Here is a 15,920-nt window from a genome sequence, read left to right as displayed (position 1 = left end):
TTAAAAAACACCATACAAGCAAGTTCCATAAATTTGTATTCACATAAATTTCTTCTTCACTTCATATGCTCATATTAACTCGAAATATATTTTGTAATTACATAAGAAATTTATTACTCCAGTCTCTTTGTAATGCATGAAAGGAATTTTTCTGAAAATCATCCACAAATGTGCATATTCATATACATATACTAACATACGTTTGCCAGACTCACATATAAGATGATTCATTAATCTAAAGGTTGCCTGAAAGCCACACAAAACCTAATGTATTGTATAATGGGCACACTTAGCTCTTAAGATGTAGACATTTGTACGCATAAAACTTTAATATAAAGGTGCACATGCACACTTTTGTATGCATGTGCGTGTGTGTTTGAGCGCGCTTAAGTATGTAATTTATCATCTTTACACATGGCAATTTAGCGAATTATTTATGGCACGAAAAGGACTGCGTTGAAGTGTAAACGGGTAACGATGTGTACATATACTCATACATAAATACACACATATATACATACATATATATAATTAATATAATTAAATATATATAATTGTAAAAACGATTTGTCTTGCATAAGCTGAATAATACTCGCAATACTTGGCGGTTGGGATTATAAATATTTTGCAAATGAAAAACATATGTATGCAAATATGATCAGTTTAGTGGCGAATAAAGCGCCATAATCGATCTTTGGAGTGGGTTACTATTACTGGTGACATAGAGAAAGTCCTTAGTTTTCTTTTAGGTGATAACAGTTGTAATGAATCCTCCGTCCTCGAGCACTAAAAACCGCACTTTAAATTCCACTGAAATAGCTATTCAAATAGATTTTGGCGAAAATTATAGGCTTACAAATTAAAATAAGAGTGCTCATTTTAACAATGTTGTCAGGAGACAATCTGCTTTTAAAAGTGACAAGTGTACGCATGACATATTATTTTCTTGATAAATCTCTTAACTAAAATTAAGAAATCATTTAGTTGCTTTTCTAAAATATTTATTTTTTTTAAGGTAACTGCTCTCAGCTTAAAATCAAATTTATATTATCAAGCCTGGTTGATTTTATAAAATAATTAAAATACTCTTCATTAGAATAGAGTTTTGTTGCAAGGAGCCGTCGATGGAGTGGAAGCAGTTATCAAAAGGAAAGTCTAGCAGATAACGAAATCCAAAAATTTTTATACCCGAGGACAGCATTTTCTGAAAAAAATTGTATTTCACATTCATAATACTATTTTCATTTCATACTATAGAATTTTTGTTGTGTTTCTCGTTGGATATTAGTTAAAATAAATAAATAAATACATTTACTACTTTTTTAAGCAATTCGCTGAAATCGCCGTTTGAATCGTAGTCCCCGTGCGAATGTCTTGGTTTTTTGCAATTATCTTGAAAATGAAAACCGTTCCAAAATCAACCTTAACACTAAATATAGAGCTAATGAAGGGGCTATTAAAAACTCCTACTGTCAAAATTAAAAAAACATTTTAGTTCACATTTTTTTTAGTTGAAAGGTGTACGATTGTCACGTTCGACATGGCGGAAATGCCCATATGGATTTTATTTCTCCATTTTGGGTATTTTATTCAATTAACTCTTGTAGGGAAATTTAGAATTAAAAGTTCAGAAGTGAGGCCATTGAAAATTATACATAAATTGTTCAAATGTATGGAATGACTATGATCTGACATTCTCTAATGTTAGTCAATTAGCAAATAGTTATTTATGAAATAAGGGATCCATGTGAAACTTTTCTGAAATTTAAAAATTATATAGATATGCCAATTATAGATTATACCAACTCCAAACGTACTACTAATAATTGTTCATTTAAAATAATTTCAGCAATTGCGCTGCTAATTGTTCATAATTTAGTATTCAAGAGAGAGAGAGAGAGAGAGAGAGATTTTCAATTTATATTTCTATATAAAAAATACCAGATTTTATTAATCTTAAATATTTATGTCATCAAGAAAATCTGATGGAAAATACTTATATTTAAGCTAAATTTAATAGCACTTAACACTTTAACTCAATTGAAAGCTTAATTGCCTCAGCTACTTGATCAGTTTAAATCGAGTATTAAAATTTAAACTAAATTCCTGGAACTAATTATCGTAAGTAGAATATTTCAAGGACTATTTTTAGTATGCCCACAATAGTATGCTATTTTCAGCATTCTAACCAGAAACAGAGGTTTTGGTTTCAATGATACATATTTTATTCGACCCTCAATGAGTCTGTTCTTAGGACGATATTGATGACGATTCACCTCATGAATTTAGCGAATTCAAATGTTTACTAAAAATCTAAAAGTTAAAAAAATTATAAAAACATATATAATTATATTTTATTTTATTTTTTCAGGTAAGAAAAGCTTCCATCAAACTTTTTAAATACAAATCACATACAGCTGGGTGAGTATTATTGGTGTGAAATTCTGACTCGGGCAATTAGAGCCATACCAAGGTATAAACAGCAGTCTGAGCAGAGCTTTATATCAAAATTGTATTATTATTTTTTTTTAATAAAAAAAAATTAAGACGTCTAAGAAGATTTTTTTATAAATATACTACTTTTATCCAAAAAAAATTTATGTAACTAATATGGTTGCAAAAAATATAAATTCTTCCAAGACCACAGTTTTATGACACACATTTCTCAATCCAATAACTGCTTTAAGTTATTCACTTTGTCTGTACTTTATTAGACTTTAGTAGAGATTGTATAATATTTAACAATAAAGATAGGGAATAAATGCCTACATATTTGCAAGAATATGCGAAAGCGGCTTAATAAGGTTAACACTAAAAATTTAACACGTCAAACACAGCTAGGTCACTTAGATTCAGTAGAAGAGCTAGTGAAAGATATATATTAATAAACAAAAGAAAGAAAATTGCCAAATTTACTTCATAACAAATATGAGTTCTCCTGCTAGATTACCCACTTCGGAACAGACACCCCACATGCAATAAAGTGTTGTCATCTTCTGCACTTGTAGTACTCCGAAAATTCTACAATACACAAATAAATGGTGTGAAAATTTATTTTTCGCCATTCTTCGAATCTACTACCCTTATGTAGGTGGTTTAATAAAATAATAAATTTCTTCATTGTATGGGCAATTAGAGCACATGTTTTATAGTAGAGTATTCTTTCATAATGTTGCACATGTTAACCCTTTGTTTTATTCGGACATACCCTGTAGGAAATTCGAACTAACAGAAAGTGAAGACAAGCGATTGGAAAAATAAGTATGAGTTGTCGCATTTACCGCAAAGAGAACAACGAGGAGTTAACGATTAATATCTCGACTTCATTGTGGTGCTTTGAAACAGAACTATTCTCAACTAGCATACGGAAGAAACCCGTTATAAGCATCAACCTACTGTAGTCTTTGATCCTTTTGGTACTGTGAGTGAAAATTGATTGTAAACTGAGGCCCATCTTAAATTATAGAAAATTCCTTAAAAAAAATGTCTGATATAAGCAATAAGTGGATGTTGATATTCTTGGTATCAGCTGTAAGTAATGCATTTTTTTGAAAAGAAAAAAATATCCACAATTCGATTCAGTGGATTTATGAATACTCTATTTGAGAGAAATATAGGGTTACCACTTTTATTTTGTACTCCTGACTAGTTTCCTTTAAACATATAACTACAGAATAATAACTGGAAGTGCGTGTATGTGTTATGTGCCAATTTGGTTTGAATTTGTCAGCTCAAGGACTGATGCTCACAAGTATCTTAAATTTCCTTTAGGGTATGTACGGTAATATTCATATACACATACATACATTATAACCATACATAGTAGGTCACATACTCCCAATTGTAGATATGTATAGATGTATGCAAATAAGTATTTACCACAAACCATTTCTTTGCATTTTATGAGCAGATTAAGTGAGCTCAGCTTTTAATTACGGAATTTACGCTTAGACATGTTGAATTGAATTTAATTAGAATTTTCAGTTTGCCACATATGTGTGCAGTTATGTAACATACAGCAAAGTGCTGCCACAGATTTAGACATATACATACATATAATGTGAGAATAGCAACACTTTAAAGACATTTACCCATATATACTAGCATAGCTGAAAACATATGTTGCAAGTACATATACATAAGCGTTTGTAGTTGCTTATGTAATCAAATATGTGCGTATATGTTGATATTTGCATATCACAATAAAGTCAATGCCTTGGCGTTTGTCGTCTCATGCGTATCTGCCTTTAATTTCCTTGATACAAACACACACGCACACATTGACAAGTTCATCTAAAGACACTGCGCTTAGCAGAAGTGATCCTTTAAGCCACTGTAACGCACGCAATCACAAGCAAACACACACACTCACACACATTAATTGCATGTGTGCGTTTAACATCCATTTGGTATCCAACAACGCGCTTCAAAGATTCAGCGCCTGCTTTTATGCTTCAGCTGTGAAAAGAAATCACCACTTTGAGGCTGTAGAAGGAATTCTTAGTGCATATGTCATTTATTTTGTTTTTGTTTTTAAATTCTCTTGTTTGTTTGCTTGACAAATTCCTTACGAAAATTGACTTTCTTCTGCTCCAATAACTGTATATAATCGTAATCTGAAATCTCGTTGAAATATTTTCTTAAAAATTCATTTTTGTGTTTTTATTTTGGTATTTACTTTCGTTCTTTTGCCCCTGGTGAACTTTGATTTGCAACACCTTGATAAAATTTGTTTTAATGAAAGTACATTCTCTTAGTAAATATCAATTTTGAATTTCTTTGCAACAAATTATGCAGATTTGCAGAGAGAACATAGCACAGAATAGCGCTGAGGATAAAATGAGCTTAGAATATCAGGAGGGTGCAAACTATTCTATATGAGATCATTCCATAGACTTCTTTTTGTTCTGCAATGAAACCTCTCAAGCGTCTTTAACAGACTCGAGGAGTGAGTGACATTAATTTCATTGATTCGAAACCTAAATAGAAATTAATTACTTCTAATTTCTTATATCATAGGGGCCTTACTCTAGACATGAAATAATCTCATTTATTAGTTTTCGAGTTGGAGAGTATGTGTCCGTAGAAAACAGGTACATCGGGGCCAGTCGGGTACAAGACAAGACCGATATATTCAAGAGCTCAATATATTATGATTTAAAAAAAAAAAAACAAAAAAAAAAATATCTATGAAAATTATAGTATCCCCGCTTTTCTTGATTTCTACACTGTCGATCTAAAGCCCAGAACTCAAAGAGTGAATCGCTATCAAAGCTGCTTTTTTCTAAGGCAACCCACCAAAGCAAAATCGAAAGTAAATGCTTTCAAAGTGATTTTTAATGCAGCAAACGAATAATTACTTTTCAATATTTTCACACTGAAATAAGCATTCAAGCATACATACTAGGTAAATATGTTTTCCACTTAACTAATGCAAATTGTATGCAACCTTGATGGTGATTTTAATTGCAGTGCGCCGTGTTCTTCAATGAACGTTGCATGTTCGTGTCAGAGCTTTAATTTCATGCAAATCACACAAGCGTAAATATTTACATGCAACATTTCATACCTACAAACGTACGTACAATATGTAGAAAAAATAAACTATTCACACACGCAAAAAATATATCAGAAGCATAGCCACTGATGCTAGGACTAAACGCTTTGTAGGCTACCTTAATTATTAAACCGGGGTTCCCAATTGGGGTGTGTTAATATTACGGAGCATTAGCAGATTTCAATTTGCGTCCCTTAATTAGACTTTACCTTTTTAGAATGACCAGATCAAAATTTTTCATTCGCATAAGAGTATGCTTTCTTAAAAGAACTATTCGTGTATATAGAGACCAGGCTTATCGTAGACAGTTTATTTAAAATACCAATTTATTAGGCCTACAACTTTGCTTCCAGAGTTTTCCAATAGATGTCTCTAGGGTCAAGCACTGGTCGATTAAATCGATTTTTTTAAATAGATCTTGGACATTTGTGTCAACATTAACCCACAAAATACAAATACTTGTAGAGATCTGTTTGCATCCCAAACTTATTTTTAACTGAAAATGCCAATTTTTGAGCCGAATTCTCGACATTTGCGGGAAATTTTGCCTTTCTTTTTTAATTCCAAGAAAAGTGCGGCTGAGGCTCATCGACATTTGTAACCGTTTTTATACAAAAAAAAAAAACGGCGGAAGCAAAGTTGTAGACCTAATATTATAAAAATTGATCGTCGTCCTCGCTATCGAATGAGTTGTGATAGAATTTCGACGGGACAAAGTTACACAATTTTTTCGGATCTATGCCTCAGAGTCACTTAATTTTGTACAACCTCTCGGACAACTTTAGAAATGTAATTTTGTAATTAAATTTACGTCACCTTTCATGACAAAGGTTCCGAATCGAATTTTTTTTATCCGTCTATTCACTCTTCCATCTATTATTATTCACTTTTTCAGATATATTTGCTTTAACACGACGAATTTTTTATAATCTTTCGAGATTTTGTGATTCACTTATTCCAATACATTGGGTTTGTTCACGTAGAGTTCTCTTTTTTTGACGGTCTTTATTTTAAAGAAGTGTTACTACAGTTGCACAGTTGAGACTATGTGGCCTTACTCTGACTTCTCTGACTCTACAAAAATTCTTTCTGGATTTGAAATCTCCCTGTTAAGTTTGTCACGAAGTTTGTAACACCCAGAAGGAAGCGTCGGAGGCCCTATAAAGTATGTATATATATAAATTATCAGTATGTTGAACTGAGTCGATTTAGCCATGTCCGTCTGTCCGTCCGTCCGTCTGTCTGTATATATACGAACTAGTCCTTTAGTTTTTAAGATATCGATTTGAAATTTTGCAGATGTTATTTTCTCTTCAAGAAGCTGCTCATTTGTCGGAACTGCCGATATCGGACTACTATATCATATACATAGCTGCCATACAAACTGAACGATCGGAATCAATGGCTTGTATGGAAAACTTCCGGATTTTACTACATATCTTCACGAAATTTGGTGTGAATAATTGTTCATAGAAATAATTTGATCTCCGAAAAAATTGCATATAGCTGCCATACAAACTGAACGATCGGAATCAATGGCTTGCATGGAAAACTTCCGCATTTTACTACATATCTTCACGAAATTTGGTGTGAGTTATTGCTCATAGAAATAATTTAATCTCCGAAAAAATTGTTGAGATCGGTTCACTATAGCATATAGCTGCCATACAAACTGAACGATCGGAATCAAGGGCATGTATGGAAAACTTCCGCATTTTACTACATATCTTCACGAAATTTGGTGTGAGTTATTGCTCATAGAAATAATTTAATCTCCGAAAAAATTGTTCATTTATTACTAAAAGAAATGCACCTGTGAAGGGTATATTAGCTTCGGTACAGCCGAAGTTAACGTTTTTTCTTGTTTATCTTGATCTTTGGATCAGAGGTACTACGGATAATTATTCAATCCGAAAATTTTAAAATTATGAGCAACATTTTCTTCAAAAGAGTTAGTTTCAACAAATATATATATATCTAGACCACCACGTGTATTGAGAATTGAAAAGCTTTTGTTCGAATTATGAGAAAACAGAATGAACGAACATCTTTTGGGGCCAACTTGAGATCCCAACAAATATAGAAAAATGCTCTACATAGGAGAAACGATTTGTTTGAACATCTACATTTGTTGTTTTTATCAACAACCGAATATTTCTAAAAAAAATTTAATAACTAATTATATTCCACCCTAATGTTATTGCTTAATGCTTCAGCAACATGGTTAGTTTCATTAAATGTTATTTTTGCCGCATGCTACATTACCCTTGGACGAAAGTGTTGGTGAAAACATAACGAAAAGTGTGTGAAAAACGATGAAATGCAACACTGTATAAACATATTTTTAGTAATACCTAAGCACACAAATATAAGTGCAAATGTGAGCTTTTACTCATACTTAGGTGCATTGGTGTATATATTAGGATCGTTATAAGTGTGTTTGTGTATATAAATACAAACATGTTAACACATTACTCCATATTCATTACTCCAGCAAATGTATTCATAAATATCTTTCGTCATGCCTGACATCATATTGCAGCAACATGCTGCCATATTTTCCAGTCAATTTGTAAATCTATGAACCAAACATGGCAATATTTGCTGCTAAATACAAACACACAAACATATGTATGTATATATAATTTGACATTCATGTAGCTTTTAACATTTGTGTGCGTGTGTGTTTGTGATTATTTGTTTAACAACTTGATTTATGTACACAGCAATTTTATAGAAATTGTATCGTGTAAAGTATGAGTACATATGCTTAATAAAACAACAAATATGTATCTATATATATGTATATATGTATATACATATACCCCTATGTATCTACTTAAATGCTGTTTTATTCGGCAAAGTGAATGTAACGCATTCACTAGAAGCTTAAGAAGTTCACATCTAACGTATTTATATATAAACGGACATTTGTGAGTAGGTGCGTGTTTGAGTGAGCTTATGTTGCATTACGCCACATTTTAATAACACTACGCAACGCTGATTCTGTGTCGGATTTCAAAGAGCTTGAACGCACGTGAAACTTTTAGGCTTCACGCAGTTGAAATTATAGCTTCCGACTTATGTACATACATACATTAATATACTTGCATTTCAATGTCGCCCAACGAACACAAAATTTGCAATATCCAACTCTATTTTCAACATGAGAATTATTAATAGTTTGGAATACCCAGAAAGTCGAGAAACGAAGGGAAAAAGTTAACTTCGAAATGCGTAAAGAGAGTTATTAAAACCACACTAAAGGGACTACAATTAATCTAAATCCTAAGCTCAGCTACACCTTAAACTTGAAATTCTGCATATGAAGCTAGTCTTGCGGGCTTTTAAAAACACGTAGGAGCACAAGAGGCTTGAGATTTATTTCTCCAACAAAGAAACTCCCATTTATTTTAGGAATATAAGAGTATGTAATACAATACTCATATATATAACAACAAACAGCGTCAGAATTCTGGAGAATTTGGAGTAAAACTGAATCGAACGATTAACCTGATTGCCATTGTTCACATAACGGTCCAAAAACAAAACTGAATATAGGGTTATGTATATCAAAATGATTAGGATTACGAGACGAGTTGAAATCAGGATGTGTGTCTGTCCGTCCGGCCGTCTGTCCGTGCAACGGACAACTTGAGTAAGAATTAAGATATCTTGACAAAACTTGGTTCATTGGGACCGTAAGAGGGTTGCTATTTATTGCTATGGGCGAAATAGGACTATTTCAACGCCCACAAATGGGCGAAAACCAAAAACTTATAGTGTCATAACTAAGCCATAAATGAAACAAAATTTTGTATAAAGGATGGCACTAGGAAGGGGCACATTTGAATGTATTTTTTTTTTTTTTTTGGAAATTTGGCGTGGCTCCGCCCCTTCATACGTTTTTATACTCTCGCAACAAAGGTTGCTAAGAGAGTATTATAGTTTTGTTCATATAACGGTTGTTCGTAAGTCATAAAACTAAACGAGTTAGATATAGGGTTATATATATCAAAATTATCAGGGTGACGAGACGAGTCAAAATCCGAATGTCTGTCTGTCCGTCTGTCCGTCCGTCCGTGCAACGGATAACTTGAGTAAAAATTGAGATATCTTGATGAAACTTGGAACACATGTTCCTTGGGACCGTGAGAGGGTTGCTTGGTTGGTCGAAAATGGACAAAATCGGACCACTGCCACGCCCACAAAATGGCGAAAACTGAAAACACAAAAAGTGTCATAACTAAGCCATAAATAAAGTTATAAAAGTAAAATTTGGAACAGAGGATCGCACTAGGAGAGGGCATATTTGGATGTAATTTTTTTGGGGAAGTGGGCGTGGCCCCGCCCACAAATCGGTCGCAGTCTGCAGTCGGTTCTCTTACATACCCCACTACACACCATGAAATTAGTTGAAATCGGATAATAACCACGCCCACCTCCCATACAAAAGTTAGGTTGAAAATTACTCAAAGTGACTTAACTCAGTAACTAAAAACGCCAGAAACACTAAATTTTACATAAGAAATGGCAGATGGAAGCTTCACTCAGATTTTTTTACAAAATGGAAAATGAGCATGGCGTCGCCCACTTATATCTCAGGAACTACTCGACCGATTTCAATGAAACTTGGTTTATAATAGTTTCCTTACATCCCAATGATATGTTGTGAAAATAGGCCAAATCGCTTCACAACCACGCCTACTTCCTATATACCAGAACTTTGAAGACAATCTGAATCGTTTACTTTACAATATATAAAGTAAGTACTAGTGAAGATATCGGTGCAGAACTTTGCACAAATTCTATGTTAATAGTGTGGCAGCCCAATTCTAAAATTCGCCGAAATCAGACCATAGGTTTTCAAGGCCCCATTAATCGAACATGAGGACCTCGGTGCTTCTAACCTAATATTATGGTTTCCAACTTTCAATGGACTTTATACAATATATATGACGAATATGTGGGTCAAATTCTATATTATATAATATAAATAAAGTTAAATAAATAAATTGCGAGAGTATAAAATGTTCGGTTACACCCGAACTTAGCCCTTCCTTACTTGTTTGTATATATCTCGCAAACCAATAAGGCTATATACTCACTTACCCGATTACACATCATAAAAATTGATATAATCGGATAATAACCACGCCCACCTTCCATACAAAGGTTAGGTTGAAAATTACTAACAGTGCGTTAAGTCAGAAGCACTAAATGTTACAGAAGAAATGGCATAGAAGAGCTGCACTCAGAATAAAAAATAAAAAAGAAAAATAAACCTATGTGTCCAAAACCATTCCTCGAAAACTACTCGACCGATTTCAATGAAATTCAGTACATAATACTTTCTTGATACCCAGATGACATGAATGGAAAATGGTCGAAACCGGTTCACAACCACGACTCCTTTCCATATAACTCAATTTTGAATTCCATCTTATTCCTTCACTTTATAATATATACATAAAAACCAATGAAGATAGCGAAATAAAACTTTGCACAAATTCTGTATATGATCTGTGACATCACTTGTGAAAAAATTGTCAAAATCGGACTATAACTTTTTTCCGGATATCGAACATGAAGAACTCAGTGCCAAAAATTATTAAAATCGGGTCATAACTTCACCTAATTATAGGTTAGGTCATAACTACGGTCGATTCCGTTCCGTAACATGAAGAAAGGATTATTCTAATTTGATGTTTCCATAAAGCGTTAAACTGTTTTAAACAGTACTTTTGCTGACATTTTCCAAAATACAGAGATTAATTAATATAACAATACATATGTTTTACATATGGTTTCCTAAATGTGTTTTTACAAGCTCTTAGGCCTCATATACTATGTAACCTCTTATTATGATTTTGCATGTATTGCTGAGTAAACTAAACTCTTTTCATTACTTGAATGACTCACGAGGAGAGAAGGTGCTAAGTGAGTCGTGTTTATTGAAAATGTGCGCCAAATCCGTGAAACTGTACGCGCTTTCAAAGCTTAGCAAAGTAGCGTGTAGTAAATATATAGTACTAATACATATCGACATACATACATATACGTATATAATGGGTGTTGAGATGAGCGATTAAGGACTTACGCTCTTTTTACTTGAGGCTGCAGTAGAAGTTCGTTTGTGACTAAATGTGTAAATATGTAGATGTAGAGGATGGGTGGAGCTGGCAATACAATTTTGTTTGTTTACTTATGAAAGTCATTAAAAGTTCATTAACAATGTAAGCTAAGATTTCAATGTGGTGTGCTGTGTTAAAGTTTTCTAAAGTGCGCCAAGAGCAATGAACACGCACACACACAAACTTACATATACATATAATAATTCCAAGGAATCAAGCCTATACCGAAGTGTATTCAAAACCTGTCGCTTTCTCACTACATAAGTGTCTACGAGTCGCTTTATAAATGTTGCTATTTATGTTGTTCGTTGCCTACTGGCTGCTGCTGCTGCTGTTTGGACTTGGACCATTCGTAAATACTCGTCTATAAGAAAGTGCATGGTATAAGAAAGTGTTGGTAACAGTGTTTAATATAAATGTGTACCGTTAGGTGTCCAAATACTAGTAGCAGTGCTGAGTACAGCAATACCATCATGTCTTAGATACACTGCACAAAACAACAACAACAACAGCAACACTGTTTATATAATTCAGAAGTGGCTTAAGCAGTTAGAACAACAAGTGTTTACAACAACAACAACAAATGCAATGACATCAACAAGTCAGAGTCAAGACCATCAAGTGGAATCGCCAGAATTTGTTGTGACATGCCGAATTCCTTATTTCACTCTCTATCTCCACCTCTCCCCTTATGTTTCTCTCTCTCATATTATGTTTTAATTGAATTTAATTATTTACTTTAATGAATTACACAGCTTTTGCATATTCTCAGCGAAGCTCAAGTGACAACTACTTGAGATTTGTGTGAAGTCGTTTTTGTTTGTACTATTCCGAGAGTGTTTTGTTAAGGCAGAGAGTTTTGTGTGGAATTTCCAATGCAACACTGTTAGCTGGCCTCTATTCTTTGGCAAAGTCCTAATGCAAAAGAAAAAAGGGAATTTGGTTTCTTTCTTAGTGTATCATTCTCAAATAGTTCACTGAAATAATTTTCATTTATACTATAATTTTATAGATGATCTATTAGAGTTTTTTAATTGAATTTAAAAATTTAATAGTCATGTAACTATAATCAAGTTCCAAAAAAGAAGAAAGTGCGCCAATTCACTGATTGCCCACAAAATTAGCTCGCATACATAGTCTTTCAGAAAGGGACCTTTTCCGAATAATATACAAAAATGACTGCCTTAGACCACACTTGGTATCCATTAATCACTTTAAATTGCCTAAAATCAAGGTCATAGATTAGCGACAGCAGCCGAATTGGTTCATATCCTAATAGGACTTTATTAAAATTTTGAAGAACAGTAAAATAATTTTTGACCCTTATTTACACAGATATAAAACAAAGTTTTCAACAAATATTACCAGTCCCTTGAAAGCGAGCGCACGGTAAAAATGGCTTCCTCCAGAAGCAGGAGTCCTTCTAAATTATATCTCGAAAACTTTTATCTTGAAATTTCATCAAAATCGGTTGAATAGTTATATAATAAAAGCCTTTTTGATCTGATTCCAATTAGGATAATAAGTTTAGACAAAAATGCTTAAACTTAATCCCCGCTTGGATTGTTTTATAATGAATGGATTTTTGAACGGCGGAAATTTATCGGCCTAAACTGGGCTTCAGAAAGTTATTTACACTTTTAACTAATCTCTGCTTAATTATATTCCATATCTTGATTTGAAACATAAATCCTAGTTCAACTAGCATCCTAGCTTAGCTTAACCTTGACTTAAAATTACTTAGTTACTTAAACTCTTTTTAAAACATATTATAAGTCTTGATTTGAAATATGCTTAAACCCATACTATTTGATCGTAGCTCAGTCATCGACTTAACCCGGTACTGCCCAGAACTTTTTACGTTCCAGAGTTTTCTGAAATGAAATACACCTATGTATTTTAACGGCCTGAGCACGAAAATGAAATCTGTTTTGCGATTCATTATATTTAATATATAAATTTTCCGGAAAATGCGAAAAACCAACATAGCTTGTTGTTTTATATTGAAATGTTCATGTTATTTATGAAAATATAGGGATAAATTTTGCGTTACCATATGGTAAGGGTTAAGCTAGGCTTCGAAAACGTTTTTATTTTTATAACTTCGATGCATATTATTTAAAGATCTTGAATTGAAGTTTGTTTCAATGCATTTTAATCGTAGCTTAACTAACAGCTTCAGCTTAGCTTCGAGTAGATTTTGATTTAGTCTCTGCTTAATAATAATTAGTATTGATGTAGAGCACGCCGAAAGCCGTTTTTATCGCTTGTCTGTCATTGGCTTGAACTAAGCTTTGAACATACATATATTTCATATGGAGATCTCAATCAAGAACAAAAAGATACATATATATATATATACATATATTTGGCGTAAGAACCGCTTTAAGCGATTAGAGCCGAATCTACCAGAGCGCGCCACTCATTCCTCCTTTTTTGCTTTTTGGCGCCAACTGGAAACACCAAGTGAAGCCAGGTCACTTTGCACTGGTCTTTCCACCGGAGTGGAGGAGGTCGTCCTCTTCCGCGGCTTCCTCCAGCGGGTACTGCATCGAACACTTTCAGAGCTGGAGTGTTTCCATCCATTCGTATAACATGATCTAGCCAGCGTAGCCGCTGTCTTTTTATTCGCTGAACTATGTCAATGTCGTCGTATAACTCATACAGTTCCAAACCTTTCTCTCGAAAACCCCAAGAGTCATCTCATCGGATGTTGTCATTGTCCATGCTTCGGCGCAATACATTAGGACGGGAATGTGCGACTTATAGAGATTGATTTTGGTTCGTCGAGAGAGGACTTTACTTTTCAATTGCCTACTCAGTCCAAAGTAGCAACTGTTCGCAAGAGTGATTCTGCGTTGGATTTCAAGGCTGACATTATTGGTGTTGTTAATGTTGGTTCCCAAGTAGACGAAACTAACTACTACTTCAAAGGTATGACTGTCAACAGTGACGTGAGAGCGCTGAACAAAAAGGTATAGTTTAGAGATTTTTCGGTAATTTCATAGAAATTTACTACAACTATACTAAAATATAATATATTGTTAAAATTAGTCAGTATTATTCGCACTTTCACATAACTCCAAGGCATTTATTATTTAACAGCAGCAAGACAATCAACTAAGTGCACACTGTATAAATATATGTGCCAATAATTATAATATATTTGATAGCAAAACTCATAACACACATTTATCCAGCCATTAAGTATGCATACTTTTAGCGCTAAGTGTCTTATGTGGGCTGCACAAAGTGGCCCAAATTTGTTGAAATATGCGCAAATATTCATAGAATTAACAGCTACGAAGGCATTTCAGTATGTGCACATTGTACTTAAGCTTGAATGGCGTGATTAAGTGCACGTGTTGTTGTAATGGTAATGACTTGTCGGGCCAAATACCAAATGCATTTCAACACTTACTCCAACTTATTTGTCAAATATAAATTTGAAATTATTACATTTGCAATGCAAGCAATTTCTGGCCGAATGCCAATAATAAGCGCCAAACAACAATAAAAGCAATAACAACAGCAAAAAACATATACAAATGAGTATGTGAATGCGAATGCGAATGCAAAGGACAGCTATTGCAAGAATGGCAGGAAAATATACTTCACCTCAGAGTGTGACAATAGTTAGTGTTGCTGATCACAATCACAACGGCCGCCGACACATTTGCATTTGCAATTACCAATACACACACAGACATGCAGTGACACTACAGCAATAAAGCGCATGCCAAATTCACACGCGCTTGAATGTAATTGTATGGCAAGGATGTATGTGGGTGTGTATATGTGTGAAATTGCAAATAACTGTGTTGCAAGAATGTTTGCGCAATTTTTCCTGAATATACTCCTAGCTGGAGTCAATAAATATATATATATATATATATATACATATATGAGAGTGTGTGTATGTGTGTGGTGTCAAAAAGGCACTTTGTTGTAAATGCCAGCGCTGGCATGTGGGACAATAAATTTATGTCAAAATGCAGAATGCACTCAGCTGCGCGAAAACACACTCATACATTCACATATATGTATGAATAATATTTTGTATACATATATATGTATATATATGTAAGTATGTACATCACAAAATCTAGCTAACCTAAGTGTAGATGCGTCATAAAAAATAAATTCCATATTAGTTAGCGCATTTTTGGAATATTTCATTTCAATGGCATGCGCTAATATGCAAATACACACATTTACATATATACATA

The 15,920-nt window shown here is 33.6% G+C and overlaps 1 protein-coding gene and 1 long non-coding RNA gene across 7 annotated transcripts in view; one reads left to right on the top strand and one right to left on the bottom strand.

Moving 5' to 3' along the window:
* LOC105213548 (proteoglycan Cow) overlaps positions 1-15,920 on the top strand; it is a 157,879-nt gene that overhangs the window by 41,634 nt on the left and 100,325 nt on the right. The window lies entirely within an intron of this gene.
* LOC128919887 (uncharacterized) overlaps positions 1-15,920 on the bottom strand; it is a 164,748-nt gene that overhangs the window by 50,907 nt on the left and 97,921 nt on the right. The gene's annotated exons all lie outside the window — the stretch shown is intronic.

This window comes from Zeugodacus cucurbitae, chromosome 2, assembly GCF_028554725.1.
Source record: "Zeugodacus cucurbitae isolate PBARC_wt_2022May chromosome 2, idZeuCucr1.2, whole genome shotgun sequence".
NCBI classification, from domain to species: domain Eukaryota; kingdom Metazoa; phylum Arthropoda; class Insecta; order Diptera; family Tephritidae; genus Zeugodacus; species Zeugodacus cucurbitae.
The sequence above is the reverse complement of the archived record's forward strand: the minus strand, read 5'-3'. Positions and strand labels throughout refer to the sequence as shown.